This window comes from Carex rostrata, chromosome 12, assembly GCF_964058835.1.
Source record: "Carex rostrata chromosome 12, lpCarRost1.2, whole genome shotgun sequence".
NCBI lineage: Eukaryota > Viridiplantae > Streptophyta > Magnoliopsida > Poales > Cyperaceae > Carex > Carex rostrata.
Window position 1 is genome coordinate 11218596 of NC_135929.1, and position 15802 is coordinate 11234397.

The following is a 15802-nucleotide window of genomic DNA, read 5'->3' on the forward strand; positions in this document are numbered from 1 at the left end:
GAAACAATTATTTATTTACCAAATAGGTTTAATTAACATGTAAAGAAATAATTTTACTTGTTTGTATCCAAGAAATGAATTGCCTTAATTGAAATCATAAGAATATATAGGATCCAACTCACCGTCACTGTCGATTAGAACGAATTCGCATGCTCTGACATGCATGTATCATATTTTGCGTGACTTTTTGGAGAATCTCAACTGTTCAAATACATTCTGCACGAATCTCAAAGTTCAAATAATACTGGCCCCTAGCGCTATCCACGAATAGGTAGCAGACACGTCGGTCACGCAAAATATGAGATATCTCGGAGGATACGCACTCAGCCTGAATAGTCACAATTGGAAATAAATCTGCTGCGGTTCCTTTGGAATTCCAAATCGCATCCTTAAATATTTTACAATGCACGAATCTCAGCAATAAGCAGCCACCATTGGATAAACAATTTTTAGGTGGCTGCTGATTTTATTGTTTTGTGCAGCCACCGTTGAATCAATAATTTTGTAAAATACTTAATAAATAGAAAAAAAAATTCAGAAAAATGTACAATTTGGTCTCCAAGCACATATTAATATGGAGAACAAGATGAACGGTTTGGATCGACCGTTTGGATTTTGAAAAGCAGAATTTGGATCGTATGTATTTCGGCCCATAGACATTCGAATGCATATTAATCACTCTCTCTATATATATATTTGATTATTGGTTGAGATATCCTTGACATAGTCAACACATTGGAGATTAAAAGCAGCTCCCAGAAAGGAGAATTAGCCGTACTAATATGTGCTATGCATAGTACCATCCATAGCCTCACTCTATACATATTATGTTTGCAATTACTTCCAAATAATGCAATACGGAAATGAAAGATTGTGAGTCATGTGTGCAGTTGCTTGACAGTGCATTGTGCAAGGAAGAGATCTGACAAGTGGGACAGTGCTCAGAGGGAGCATGCACCTTGTTGACCTGGCAGGAAGTGAAAGGGTCAACAAGTCAGAGGCCAAGGGAGAGTGCTTGAAGGAGGCAACACATCAACAAATCTCTCTCCGCCTTAAGAGACGTCATTTCCTCCCTTGCCCAGAAGAACTCTCACGTGCCTTACCGCAACAACAAGCTCACAACTCTTGCAAGACTCTCTCGGTAAGATTTCTTCAGACCTATTTTTTTTGGTTATTTAATGCTGATATTGAGTTTGGTTGAGTATAGTTTAGCTTAGTTTTCAGTTTGTTTGCTCAAATGAGAGAAATTGTATGTGCTGTTCTGGTTACTTTATGGCTAATTGCTAGATATAAATGGTGAACTTGTTAAAATGGAAGTTGAGTTATAAATTCACCATGATTTTCTTATCACCTTTCTAAAATAAATTCACCATGTTTTTCAATCATTTACGTTTGAAACAATCAAATCAAATCAAATTTTAGTAAATTTGATTCATTATAACTATTGCATCCTAATGTGTACTAGTGGGATTATGAAATCACTGTTTTTGTACCTGGTAGATTACTTTACTGTTCAATGAAAAGCACTGCAGATCCAGCTTATTGTATCATTTCTAAGCTGATCTTAGATTTTTTATCTGGAAACTCCAGTTGTGTAAAATTATTGTATTGTGTTTATTTCAGGATGATGTCAATCGTGATGAAGGGAACGAGGGCTGAGAAGAGAAAGAAAGATGATTGATGCCAAGTGAGTTAAGTTTTCTTACTAAGCTTGATTTGTTTAGTTTCATATGGATGCTCTGTTTGCTCGACTATCTGTTTTGATTCCAAGTATTTATATGCAAACTTTCTAAAACTTTTGGGGGTTTAAAATCTGAAATTGTGGCATATGTAGTCCCCTGTCAGAGGATCTTATGCTGAAAATTTAATAATTGCTAGGTTTTTGGGCTTTGTTATATTCAGTAAAACAAATCATAATTACATATTATAATATAAGGAGAAATCATGGTATGTCTGGGTATAATATATTATAATATGAGGACCAAAGCCATGGTTTATTTCACACCTAGTAGGTGTTTGTTGAAATGACCGATTGAAGAATTTTGTATGTTGGCGTGATTCATTCAAGGTTTCTGTAATGGTGCCTACAATAGTCGCTTATACATAACTGATAACAGAAACAGTTACTGCTTGACTCTGGTCAAATCAGATTAGTTGAGAGGGCATGAATTGGGATGCTGGTGTGGGTGACACTGTGATGTGTCTATCATTCTGGTATGATATATTATAATATATGGATGAAAACCATGGTTTATTTCATACCTTGTAGGTGTTTGTTGAATTGACTGGGTGAAGAATTTTGTATGTCGGCCCGATTTCATGCAATGTTTCTTGATATCCGTTGCACGTTTGGGGCTGCCAGATGTCAAAATGGGACCCCCTTGTCAGTGGAACAAGCATGACCACCCGAGGAAGGACCAAAGCGGTGTTGAAAATCTAAACAGAGCACCGAATTACGCGCTACTGAGGAGAGAGAAATAGGCGAAACAGGAAAGTAATGACCTGGCCTCCCTCTAAGAGACTACCAAATTTTTGCAATCAGACTATACCTAATACCCTTCTGAGCTGTAAGTTTGTATATTGTTAACTGAAGAATGATTTAAAAAATCTATTAATTGTTGTATACTTGTAGATTTGGATACTAATACCTGCTTTCACTCGAAGTGTTTCTGTACCAGCTTATAGAGCATGCTAAAACAGAAAGTTTTACATGGGGCCTTAGCTGTGGCATGAGTGTTGCATGTTCGCATTCACTCTATTGATCAAGCTTGCAAACTGTGTGGTGCTCCCAGTGAGACAGTAATACATATGTTGTTTGAGTGTGACTGTGTGAGAAGGCCCGAGTTGTATGATACCAATCCCCACTAGGGATCATATATAACTGATGTGCTACAAGGTACTCTCTTCTTTTCCAAATCTTTAATTTAATGTGGGAAATACTGGATGGTTACCAGTTGTGGCCGTTTGTGAATGAATGTGGTTGGTGTGGAAAGCGAGATGTGCGGGGGTTTATGGAGGAAGAGATAAATGGTTCTTTTTCAATATTAACACTATGTGTAATGGAATTTTTATCAATATTAACCTACGGGCATTTGAGACAGGGTTGATGGCACACCAGCTAGTGGCCAGTCTACCTGCTTTGTGCAGTTATTAAAATTGGGTAAATATGTGGGTTATTAAAATTTTAGATGGTAAATATTTAGTTATAGAATTTGGAGAGGGAAATACATAATTTTACCCTTTTGAGGAGAGTATAAGTATGTATCTGAAAAAAATAAAAACAAGAATTAAGTTGCATAAGCCGACCCACAACCCGTTAACTGAACATGTCGGGAGCTTGGAGAATGCACGGACGGTGTTTGACAAAATGCTCGAGAGAAATCTTATCTTATCACAAGGTCAGCCATGATAGGGGGCTTCATGTATGTGTCTGTTCATGTGCATGACAAGAGGGTGCCATGCCCATTCTTGAAGAACTAGGTAAGAAATTTGTGTAGCTCAAGGGTTATAATATCTTACCAGCCTTCAAAAATTGAGGTGGCCACATATGGGTAATTCCAAGGCTAATTTGATCCGTAATTTTTGCAACCAAAGTATGGAAATAATAAATGAACACCTTAATTATTTTTCTTGGTATTTATAGGGGAATATCTGGTTATATAACTATTAATATCTCTGGTTGGAATTATTTTTGAAATTTAGAAGTGGAAATATGATATTATAAAGTTAAAGGGGGGAATACGTAATTTTGAAGTTTTTTATGGGTATACAAGAAATTTCCCCACATTTTTATGTGTCAGGTGGCAACTGTAACTGTAGTACTTTTTCCAATATCAGTTTAGATATAAATTTTTACTGGGAAGTATACTTGGGGAGTAACAATCAGCTTAGCTGTAGGTCTGTATAGTACTTCTTTTAACAGTAGTTATTTTACACTTGTCAAGAAAAGACTAGACCAATCAACTAGACTTGCAAGAAACATATACCGGGTCTGTTAACTCACCCGGCCTGGATTCGAAACCCGTTATCTTCTTCCGAAACTCTGACACAAAAGGCATAACCATACATGATAAATTAAAACTTCTTGTTGTAATTTTGTATGATTAAAAGTTTGTTTGCTTTTGTTGTTTTGGTTTAGTTTAAATTAGTTTGTAAAAGAGGTACTTCACACTCTCTGGAATGAGATGTCACTCAGTAGAACTAGATTCTTCTACAAAAAGCCGCTGTCAGATGGGTTGCTCGAATTCATCAATGTTGTCTACAGTAAGTGTTTGAAAACTATTCTATAATATTTTATACTCCCTTCTGAAACTGATATGGCTCTGTCTCCCAACTTAAACAATAACAGGTTTAACGGGTCGATATGGCCTGAATTTGGAAATATGAAATTGCTTCATGTTTTAGATTTGAGTCATAATGGGTTAACAGGTCACATATATACCTGACTCTATAGCAGACATGGAGAACTTGGAGGTTTTGGATCTTTCTTTTAATAACTTTAACGGGTCCATATATATTGATCTGCTTCACTAAGCAAGCTTACATTTTTGTCTAAGTTTAATGTAGCACATATATAGCCGCGTAGTGCCGACGGATGGTCAAGTTATGAAGGAAAGCCGATATTGAACAGGTTGTTGGTTTTGTTAATTTTAATTATTTAGATTAGATGTTGTGGTATTGTTAATGAATAATGAAATAGTTGAAAACCACTCTTTTGGATTTTGCCAAAATGAGGGTCTGTTTTGTAAATATATATATCTTTTTCCTGATATAATTGAGGTTAGTTATATGGTGGATTTTGTTTAGTAATATGAGTAAAGTAGGTACTGGTAAGGATCAGATCAGGAATTGGAAGAGAAATTGTAATTTTGAAAGTTTTAATTTTCCTGATACATTTTTGAATGTAAAGAGAATAGTATATGAAAGAATTCTTTGTGTTAATTTCCTCATTTAGTTTTAATTAGTAACTAGTGCTTGATATTGTACTGCTTGATAGAAGCTTGCATGGTTAATAAGAAATAGAATTATTCTATTGGGGAATTTTGTTTAGTAATATTACAGTTTACAAGTCGATCTCTATGTTTTTTTTTTCCCTTTTATTACATTCAAGGTTTTTAGATCAGAAAGAAATGAAATAAATTAATGGGGAAATACACTAAAAAACTACCACCAATTAGGTTTAATTAATCTCAATTGGGTTGATGACAAATACTTAATTATAGAATTTGGAGAGAAATACATAATTTTACAGTTTTTTTAGAAGAGTACAAGTACATATTCCAAACAAATAAAAACAAGAATTAATTTGAATGTGCATGACAAAAGGAGTGAAAAATAATGTTCATACTCTCAAGTAACACAATACTTGAACTTAGATTCAGACCGTCTGATCGTAATATTTGTTTCCTTTTCCTGCTCAACTGCATCGGACGGTCCTCATTTGTAATCAAATAGTACGGTACTTGAGGTGAGATGGGATGTTTCTTGAGGGAGTACGTGTAGTTTTATGCTCTAAGAAGGCCCATTGGGCCAATTTTACCATATCACAAGTAAGAGAAATTCTCAGCTAGGTTAGTTCAATTCTAGATCTGAGACGTGTTCTATCTTCTTATTTGTTAAAAATAGATGAAATGGATTTCACTATCTAACGTAACGCAGGAAGAAGAAAAAAATAATATCAGGTATCTTTTTTTAATTGTTCTTAACACAGCATACTAACATGCTGAAAAGAAAAAACAAATCAATTTTACAAATGACTTAGGTAATTATTTGTAAAATGAAAATAGTTAACAACTTGTGACATTTTTTTAGCAATTTGTTAATTAATCTATATATTAAAAGGGTGAAGAAGCAATATAATATTGGGGAAAGCTAGCTCTAATGTTGTGTAACCTAAATACTATTTTGGAATTTAATCTGGTTATCCATGGAAATGTTGTATTTGGATATACGTGCTTCAGTAGAATAGGAAGTTGGCATTTAAAAAAAAAAAATCAAACTTTTGACTGGTTTATAAACGATTAATTGTTCAATAGTCAAATTTGAGGAATTTGATATATCCAATAATTAACGTCACTACAGAAGACAATATACAAAAGGAAAAATATAAGGGAGATGATATGAGTACCCGCACTCTCATCCCCCCATTGTACCCCCAATTTTATTTGTTCAATCTTGTCCACATTTCTCATGATTTATAAGAAATTTTGCGAATCTAAAACCACGAACGTCTTTTACACAATTTTATCTTTCAAATGAGATCCATGATGACATACTTTCGGGTTCGTCATCATACAAGTATTTATACCTCGTCATTTAAGTATTTATACCTAGTATTTTTCACATATGACACTGCTGACATTTAAAAGTATTAATATCAAGTATTACAAGTATTTATATCTATGCACTGAAGTATTTATACCTATGTGGTCAACTATTTTTGTTATAGAAAAGTTGACGCAGGGACGATTAGGGAAATGTGATGCGGAGATGTGGGGTCCACGATTGGAGATAAATACTTACAAGTATAGGTATAAATACTTGTATGATGCGGTATAAATACTTGCACAATGAGGTATAAATACTTGTGTGACGATGAATCCGAAAGTACGTCATCATGGATCTCATTTGAAAGATAAAATTGCGTAGAATACATTCGTGGTTTTAGATTCGCAAAATTCCTCATATAACGTGAGAAATGTGGAAGATATTGAAAAAAAAAAAAAAAAAAACCCACCTCTAAAAATGTGTATGATTCTTCTCCCTATGTAGTTTGAGTGGTCCCTCCATATAGTTATATCAAGTTAGACATGCAAATTTTAATATCTTAATTTGCAAGTATTAATATCTTAATTTGCAAATATTAATTTATTATCTTCCAAGTATTTATACTAGTGTTTTGAATAAATTAGTTAGTTAAGTTAGTTTATGGTAAGTTAAAATTTGTTTAAGAGATGGGGGTACAATGGGGGTACTGGAGTGTGGGGATTGAAATAATTATTCAAAATATAAATGCCCGAATGGCATTTTTTTTTTTTTTGGGACACATTATTATAATATATTTTTTAAATAATTTAGCTTGAAATTTCGAGTGATAACAAAACATATTTCTTTTTATGAAAATTTAATAATCAAACCAACACATTATTTTTGCTTTCTTCTCCATCTTTCACCCCAAGTTCTCCAATCCAGTTTTTGCTGATTATATGAATATATATATATATATATATATATATAGAGAGAGAGAGAGAGAGAGAGATGGGCTATGGTGCATTGCAATGCATGGAGGGGTTTGTGCATTGGACCATAAATCTAAAATTCAAAATTCAAATGACCGATCCAAACCGTTCATCTTGTTCTCCATATTAATATGTGTTTGGAGACCAAATTTTACATTTTTCTGAATTTTTTTACTATTTATTAACTATTTTACAAAATTGTTGATCCAACGGTGGCTGCTGATTTTACTGTTTAATGCACAAACTCCTCCATGCATTGCAATGCAACATAGCCCATCTCTCTCTCTCTCTCTCTATATATATATATATATATTTTGCAGCCGGCTGCGACATCCCAAGAAAAGTGGGCGTTAATTGTATGTATTAAAATGTTGGGTGTTTTGTTCTTTTAAAAAAATATTAAATATAGCTAACAAAACCCCATCATTAATAGGTAACTGAAACCAGGATAAAAATTTTATAATCTATGTGATTTATACTGTTTATTATATTTGTGCAGTTATATTATTTCTTGGTGACCGAGTACATGAATCCTCCAAACCTGTCCATGGTGACCGAGTACATGGAAATGGGGTCATTGTATTACCTCATACACATGACCGGTCAGAAAAAGAGGTTTACTTGGCATAGGAGGCTTAAAATGCTTCGTGATATATGCAGGTTTGTGTTAATTTTCTAAACTAATCTGAGTTCCATTGATGGTCACTGAAGTTTCAAGCTGTTCCCATTTGGGTCCTTGAAATTTCAAAGTATAATATTTTCGTTCTTTTTTTTCTAAGTGTACACTTTATCCTGTGTGTGTTTGTTACAGGTTTAAGCCAAGCAAATTAACAACCATTTTGACGCTGGTTTTTCATAACTGATTCAGGCATGCTTGGAGGCCAATGTTGAAATTTACTTTGTTTAATTTTATTTTCCTTTTACGGTGAAGAGAAGTGGAAATACAAAACTGATGCTTATACCTTGAGGGAGTAAATTTCAAGAGCTGATGGAATATTAATATTTTAATCAACTTTTTGCTGAATGGTTGCAATTTTCAGATAGACCTAACTAGATCATCGGGTGTTACGTGCCAAAAATGTAAAATAACATATATAATAATAAAGCATTAAAATTGGAATACGTTCTCCACAATCAGTCTAGCTAGTAAGAAAATGTGACATAATATCGTTTTTTAAGTTGTTCATTAGGTAGTTTATGCGGTAGCTAATGAAGGGACTAGGCTCGAAATTCCAGAAGGTCCACTTGGCAAGTTGATCACAGGTAATTTTAAATTGTTGTCTTTGAATAAAAAGTAAAGAAGAGGGAAGGCAAACTGTAAGTACCTGTTCTACCATGTCATGCATCCCCAGGGGATTATGGAGATAGAGGACAAGGGGCGGTGAAGCCGTCCTATAAATGGAAATTTTTCATTTTTGTCCTTCAAATTTTCTAATTTCTGCAAAAGTTAATACTATTTATTAGCTCACCTTATAAAATGAAATTACAGAACAATTTTCTAGCTCCTCCCCTGTGCATCTTTCTGTGAAATGTCAAAAATTCTTCCTGCAAAGGGTGTGAGACATGTTGATCTCAATTTGGACCTTGTTTTTTGTGATTTAGATTGTTGGGCTGAGCCTGATGAAAGAACGAGCTGTCAGGAGATCCTGACCCGTCTGATTGACTGTGAGTATACCCTCTCCTGAATTACCAGAGTCAAATCACGCGTACAGCTACATTCGGGTTTTTAGCACAAAATTTGTAAATTAACTAAATTTATATTACTTGTGAGTTTTTGTAATATATAAGCTTTCTACGAAGTGGTATGGTAGTCTTTTAGTCAGCGTATACGAAGAAACATAGCTTGTTTTTGTGTTTGAATTGGATATATATAATTATCTTTTTTGAGGTAGCAGGCAAAGAATTGGATATATTGGTATTCAATACCACATGTAGTCTGACTAATTTTTTTTTTTTTTTTGGCGGAGAAATGCCCGTAGGCTTGCATTAATCAGAACTGTTTCATTACAAACTTTGATAAGTAATGTATTAAAATTCCTCAGTTCCTAATACAAAATTAACTAGGCCTAAACATAGGATAAGTATAGCCTCTGCACTCCCATTCCCGTTCCCTGTAGTGTGACTAGTTACCCACGTGCTTCCTTATCAAATAATGATAAACTATATAAGTTGTAATTTAGAATCGGCCTCTTTCGTGATGATGTGTGATATTTTATTTTAAAGGTTGCAAAATATCACAAAATATTTTGCAGTTCCGATCACGAGTATCAGTTCTCATACAATCAACAAAGGCACTGGGCCTTTATGTGTTCCCAAACTATATTCTTCTGTATAGAGTGGTAAAAAAACATGCCGTGTTGTGCTATGATTTTAGTCTCGTGTCATGTCGTGCAGTGTTGTATTGTGATCAAGTGAACAGTCATACGTGTCACGCTATGATCAAAATGTCGAGGGGTGATCATGACATACGAATGGCCACGGTACGTGTGTCACATCGTGCCCAAACATGTTGTGTCCAGTCACATTTGATCACGTTTAACTATTCTTTTCATAATTTTTTTGTAGCAAATTCCATTTTATAACTTGGTAATTTGGTAATTTGCGTGCCTATATAACATTGTATTTGTTTATTTGACAGAAAAAAAGAAAGATGCTTGTGAAAATGCACGCAGTCCAGGTGGGGCAAAGAGACAATAACATGTGCAAGCCAAGAATATATCCGATTTCCAACAATTCAGTCTCATTTGCCGCAGCTTTGAGCAAAGCATAAAGAAAAAGAAAAGAAACAAAGAGAGTAAAGCATAAAGAAAAGAAACGATAAATATATATATGCAGCTCCGATCCTGCTATTTGTTAAATTGAAGCTAATGAGAGCAAAGCATAAAGAAAAAGAAACAAAGAGAGCAAAGCATAAAGAAAAAGAAAAAGAAAAGAAAGCAAATATATGCAGCGCTGCCTTGAGCCAAAACTTAGCTGTTAAAATCTACGCCCCTCATGATTGATATGGACTGTGCAACTATATAATAATGTTGATTTTAATTCATTATGTTTTTACCAAATTTTCCCGTAGGCGTTACATTGAACCAATAATTATTATCATACGTAGTAATAACATTTCAAGGAAAAAATGATAGGTATAACTTACATAGTTCAATTTATGAAACCTTTCCATATTACCTAACAAGTGGGCTAGGCAAACTATTATTTACCTTGGACATATAATAATACATGCGCTTATTTCAGTACATCTTCATCAATTCCGTTTTCAGAACGTGCATATGTGTTATCTTCAAATGATTAAAATATTATTATATTCTTTGCTGACAGTGTAATATTGGAATTTGGAAAGGAGAGGATGAAGAAATTAAAGAACAAAACAATTAGAATAATGTTTATATTTTATCGGCACAAATCCTATATATATAATATATATAAGATTTTCTATCGTGTATTCGTGTTTGCAGATCCATTTTTTACACAATAAAAGACTGCAGTTCTTTAGTAGCGTATAATACAACAGGACGGTTGTACAATTCTTACTTTCTTTCTTTCTTTCTTTCAGAAAAGGAGTTGATAATTTGTTGCACTAATCTTACCTTATTTCTAATTAATTAACAATTAATGAGGAAAAAAAAAACGAAAAGGATAATAAAACATTGGCTGATTGTAGTTTTTATCAATGTACGCTTGATCGATGCATATGCATGGTATGTAATAAAATTAAATTGCTTGATCGGTGTTTAACCTGGATCCATGAACCAACCTTCTCATTAGCTTCAATTTAACAAATAGCAGGAGCTAGCAAAGAGGTGAGAGAGATTTAAAAAAATGACTATTTACTCCTTTTTTAATAGATACCTTATTAATTGAGTATTATTAATTGATAATTCTTTCTTTAATTGACCGTCAATCATAATTGATATTTTTGACTGATCATAAAAAAGTTTGCTGCGAGAAACAACAAATTCATGCTTTGAGTGCGCTATTTCTCTCTTCTTCATTCAGAAATTCTCAAATCAAAATCAAAGGTAATTTAAAATATTTTAACTAATTTTATTTTCAAAGGTAACAAGTGTTAGATTCTCACATATGATGAGAGGACGGAACTTTAATTTTTTAAGCAAATATAATTATATTTTGATTTATAAAAGTCTAGCGTAATAATAAAAAATAATTTTTTACAATAATTTAAGAGGTCACTTCATTTCTTGCTTTATTTATTTTCATTTTTTTGTTTAAAAGATGAATATTGATGAGTCAGCAATTTCATTTGAACAAGAAGCTGAAAAATTTGAATTGATCGCACTACTACATAATAAGAGATTGCACATGGACATAAATGGAGGAGCTACACAGATTTCCTACCGTGTACGCTGTGAGGGTGTAGAAATCCTTGAATAAATACACACGGATATTTACCGTGCTATCTTTGCTATATTTGATGAAAAAATAATCGTGCTATATATCTTTGCCGAAATTTTATTTTATTTTTAATTTTTAATTTTTAATTTTTAATTTTTAATTTTTAATTTTTAATTTTTTAATTTTGTTTTTTTTTAGCTGTAGCTACCCAGAAAGTTACTCTGGTGATAACGAGGACTTAAATGGAAGCGAATGGGAAGGCCCAATAAAATAACCAGGTTGCCCCACTGTTTAAATGGATCCAGATTCGTTCAAGGATATAATGATACAAATTAACAATAATAGCATTTGCTTCTTGGTCACTGATGCTTCTCTCTTGAAGGTTCTCTCTTGAGCAAGAGGTCTCTCTCTCTGTTTCATTGTTTTTATTTAATCTTCTTTGAATTGGAACAAGATCTATCTCATTTGGTCTCTCTCCCATCCTCCTTTCTCTTCTCACTTTCAGTTCGAAATTTGATAATTTCAGTATTGGATGTTGACGACACAGAGGCAGATTATATATTTGACCATTGCTATTGAAGAATTCGAGCACAAATTTTAGTGCCCAGTGTTACGAGTTAACGGAGAATTAGAGAATCAGTACAAAGAAATAAATACCAGAGCTAGCAACAACTTGGAGATTCGTGAATACCTGAGGCGATCTTATCTGTAAAAACTTTTCTTTCTTGTGTTCATCTTTCAGAGTTTTCTTATAACCTTCACAATTTTTGAATTTAGTAAATCATTTCATCATTACTTCTATTAATTCTAATAATATCTAATGAGTACTGTTACTGTTATTATTGGCTTCCAATTTTTATTATTTTATTTTTGTTGTTACGACTGGTTTAACCAATGGGTAATAACTTAATTAAGTTTATGTTTCCAACAATTATACCATCAACTTTGCTTTGTCCATCGAATATAAACATATAATACTAAGAGTTATTACTTGCCCTTCACAGGAGATATTTTCTTCACAAGAGTTAGCAGAGAATTACTGAATCAGAAGATTAGATCAACAAAAAGAAATTCACGGAAAGCTAGAGCAACAACTTAGAGATTCTTGAATACAAGAGAAACACTAATATCTTACAAGGTAATATTTTTCTGTGTTTTATTATAACCTTCTCAATTTTTTAATCATATATTTTTTTTATATATAGTTACTTCTGTTAATATAGAATGAGTACCTAATTTATGATTACTACTGATGGTATCATATTTTATGAAAGTAACTATTGGATTCAAATTGTTACTATTATTGTTTCACTCATTCAATATCGAAATCGAGTTTAGTGACAAGCTATTAATTAGTCAAAGAGAGAACATTTGTATTTTCATAAATTTTGAATTATATATTAATATTAGAAATTTGTGTTACTCTCTTCTTTCACACTTACAATAAAATGTTACCTAACATGCATGAAACAATTTACATATTACATAAAGGTAGATTTCTATACTTTTGACTTAAATACGAATTTCAATTTTCCTGACAGCATAAAACACTATAAATAAGACTTTCAACATACTTCTATATTACATTTGACTACCAACATAATTCAGTTTATATTTGGAAGAATAATACCATTGGAGGATTAATAAAACAATTAGTTAATGGCATTTTTTAACCACCAAATAACAAATTTGTTTGTATTCATATTAGATTAACCGCATGCATGAGCACCATATCGAAATCTGATGAACATTTTGCAATTATATATATTGTCAGTTAGCTGTTCATTCGTAAAGCAGTAAGCCACTACTTTCTCCGAAATATTCGTTTTCACCTTGATCACGATTAGGCAAATAAGTTTCCTCTTAAGAATTCTCTAATCTATACTTTTGATATCAACAGAAAGCTAACGAGACGTGCACAAATATTGAACAGTTCAATATAAAACAAATAATGTATCATATACATGCTAAGTTTATAGAACTTTATAGCAGACTTTTTTAATCTTACAAACATGGTTTGGAAACTCGGCCGAGTGAACTCGGTATCGGTCGGGTCCGATCCTAGTTTTACCCGTCTCAAACCCATGCGGATTTTTCATCAAAACTCGGTTGAACAGAGTTTGACTTGGCCGATTTATCTGATTTTCAGGCCGAGTCAGACCGAGTTTCACCCGAGTCAAGCGAGTTTCATCTGAGTCAAACTGAGCCTCACCCGATTCTACACATTTTTTTGCATCAATTTGGGTTTACATAGGAATAGTCACGAATCTTTGGGAAGAAAAAGAGGGGTAGTCTTATTTGGGAAGAAAACGATCGAAGCGATCTCTAGAGGAAGAAAGACAAATATATTTATATTTTTAAAGAGTACCCGTTCAATTGATGGAGGATGTCAACCAACTCTCCTATGTGCTCCACTATCGATGATTTGTCTGCCATATTGAAATTCAACAACCATCATAAGAGATGGAGTTATTTACCTGTTGATGGTTTATCTTATAGACTTTCCAATTGATTTATCAGGCCTATTTTCGTGATCTCCTTCATAACATAGTGTACTGTAATCATAGACAACATTAGTTGCATAAAATGCAATGCTCTCTGGTCGATTTTCTTTCAACCCTAATCCGTTGTGTCTTCTGGTGCTTTGTCAAGTATAACATCTTCCAGTCCTTGGGCATGCAACAAACTTGGTAGAGGCTACTAAGAGATGTCACCAAACTGTCAAACTTGGCACTTTGAACCTTTAGCTCGAATACCATTTGGTAGAACAAAAGCATAACAAGCATACAGTACATGACAAAAAAAATACTTTTGAATACTTCATGGGGAGAAAATATCTCCAAGCATTCTTACAGTTACAACTAAGAAAAAAAGTTTTTAACTATTTTTCAAAACTTAATTTTCATCTAAGATGCCCTTTAAGGGTCCATTTTGTGGCATAAGATTCCTACTTAAATATCCTAAAATAAAATGTACGCCCACTAACCAGCCTAAATAACCTAGAGAGTACTCCGCTATCTCAAAATAGCCATAGACATTCTAAAATTGACTAAAATATGTTTTGAAGAAGATAAGCTAAAAACAGACCCAATGAAAAAAATAAAACTGTTGAAAATAGTACAAGGGAATATTTGTTTGGAGCCAAGAATGAATTGTCTTTTATTAATGAGCCTCTTGGGCTTATATAGAGCTTACATTTTCCTAATAAGTCCCTAGATTTCTCTATAATCTCTTTTTACCATAAGAACCCTAACAAAAATACTAATAATAAAGGTACAAATATCAACCAAGCCGTTGGTAAATACATTGGAAAACTAACAACAATCTCTACAAGAGTAATACAGAATTGGTGTTCCACATCTCTCTTCCAAAACTAATTGAAGTTTCTTAGACAATCTAAATATCAGAACACATCCAATCAAGCTTACATATCAAAAGAGGTTGAATTCATTAGAAATCACGCATCACTTCATAATATTCAAATTTGAATCATGGTTTGGAAAATTGCCTGATTCCGAGTTGACTCGACCGAGTCAGACCGGAATCGGCTGGAGACGAACCGATTTTTCCCGAGTTAACTCAGTTTTGCGAGTTATGTGCAGAAAAAAGATACAATTGACGATAAATCGAAACAATCGGCCAAATTTCCTCTATTTCTCTTGGGTTTAGAGCCAACTTAAACTGTTTTGATAGTTAAATCGAACCAATTTGTATTTTTCCATGGATGTCAAAGATAAGAGTGAGGGGGGTGTCCGATGGGCATCGGACCAAATAGGGTTCGATGAGGGGTTTAAACCGTCGGATCTGCTTTAAGATTCGCACTCGCAATTTCGCGTCTGCTTTAAAATCCGTACACACGAATCCTAAAGCAGATCCGACGGTTTAAACCCCTCATCGAACCCTATTTGTGTCCGATGCCCATCGGAAACCCCCCTCTCCCCAAAGATAATTGGGGAAAATAGATGCGACTCTGGCCAGAGAAGAAGCTTTTAAAGAATTATAAATGTTAGATAGACTGGGTGTACGTGAGGTGTACTGTTATATTTGACAATATAATTGTTTCACAGTAGACCATCTTCATATAGATAAGTGATCCGAAACAGATTGTTTTGAATTTGTAATGTTTTACTGAATAAGTGAATAGAGACAAGAGTGCATTGTGTACAGCTGTTGACACTCGACTGGTTTTTTTATTATTATTA

At 33.4% G+C, this 15802-nt stretch overlaps 1 protein-coding gene and 3 long non-coding RNA genes across 4 annotated transcripts in view; all 4 read left to right on the plus strand.

The window, feature by feature from the left end:
* Positions 1–15802, plus strand: part of LOC144562542 (uncharacterized) — a 294211-nt gene that overhangs the window by 263455 nt on the left and 14954 nt on the right. The gene's annotated exons all lie outside the window — the stretch shown is intronic.
* Positions 913–2937, plus strand: LOC144563336 (uncharacterized). The gene is made up of 4 exons (XR_013514317.1): positions 913–1141; positions 1624–1687; positions 2270–2567; positions 2665–2937. It is a non-coding gene; the product is annotated as an uncharacterized LOC144563336 (long non-coding RNA).
* On the plus strand, positions 8054–9056 carry LOC144563548 (uncharacterized). The gene is made up of 2 exons (XR_013514378.1): positions 8054–8501; positions 8841–9056. It is a non-coding gene; the product is annotated as an uncharacterized LOC144563548 (long non-coding RNA).
* Positions 11935–12820, plus strand: LOC144562669 (uncharacterized). The gene is made up of 3 exons (XR_013514179.1): positions 11935–12001; positions 12182–12308; positions 12605–12820. It is a non-coding gene; the product is annotated as an uncharacterized LOC144562669 (long non-coding RNA).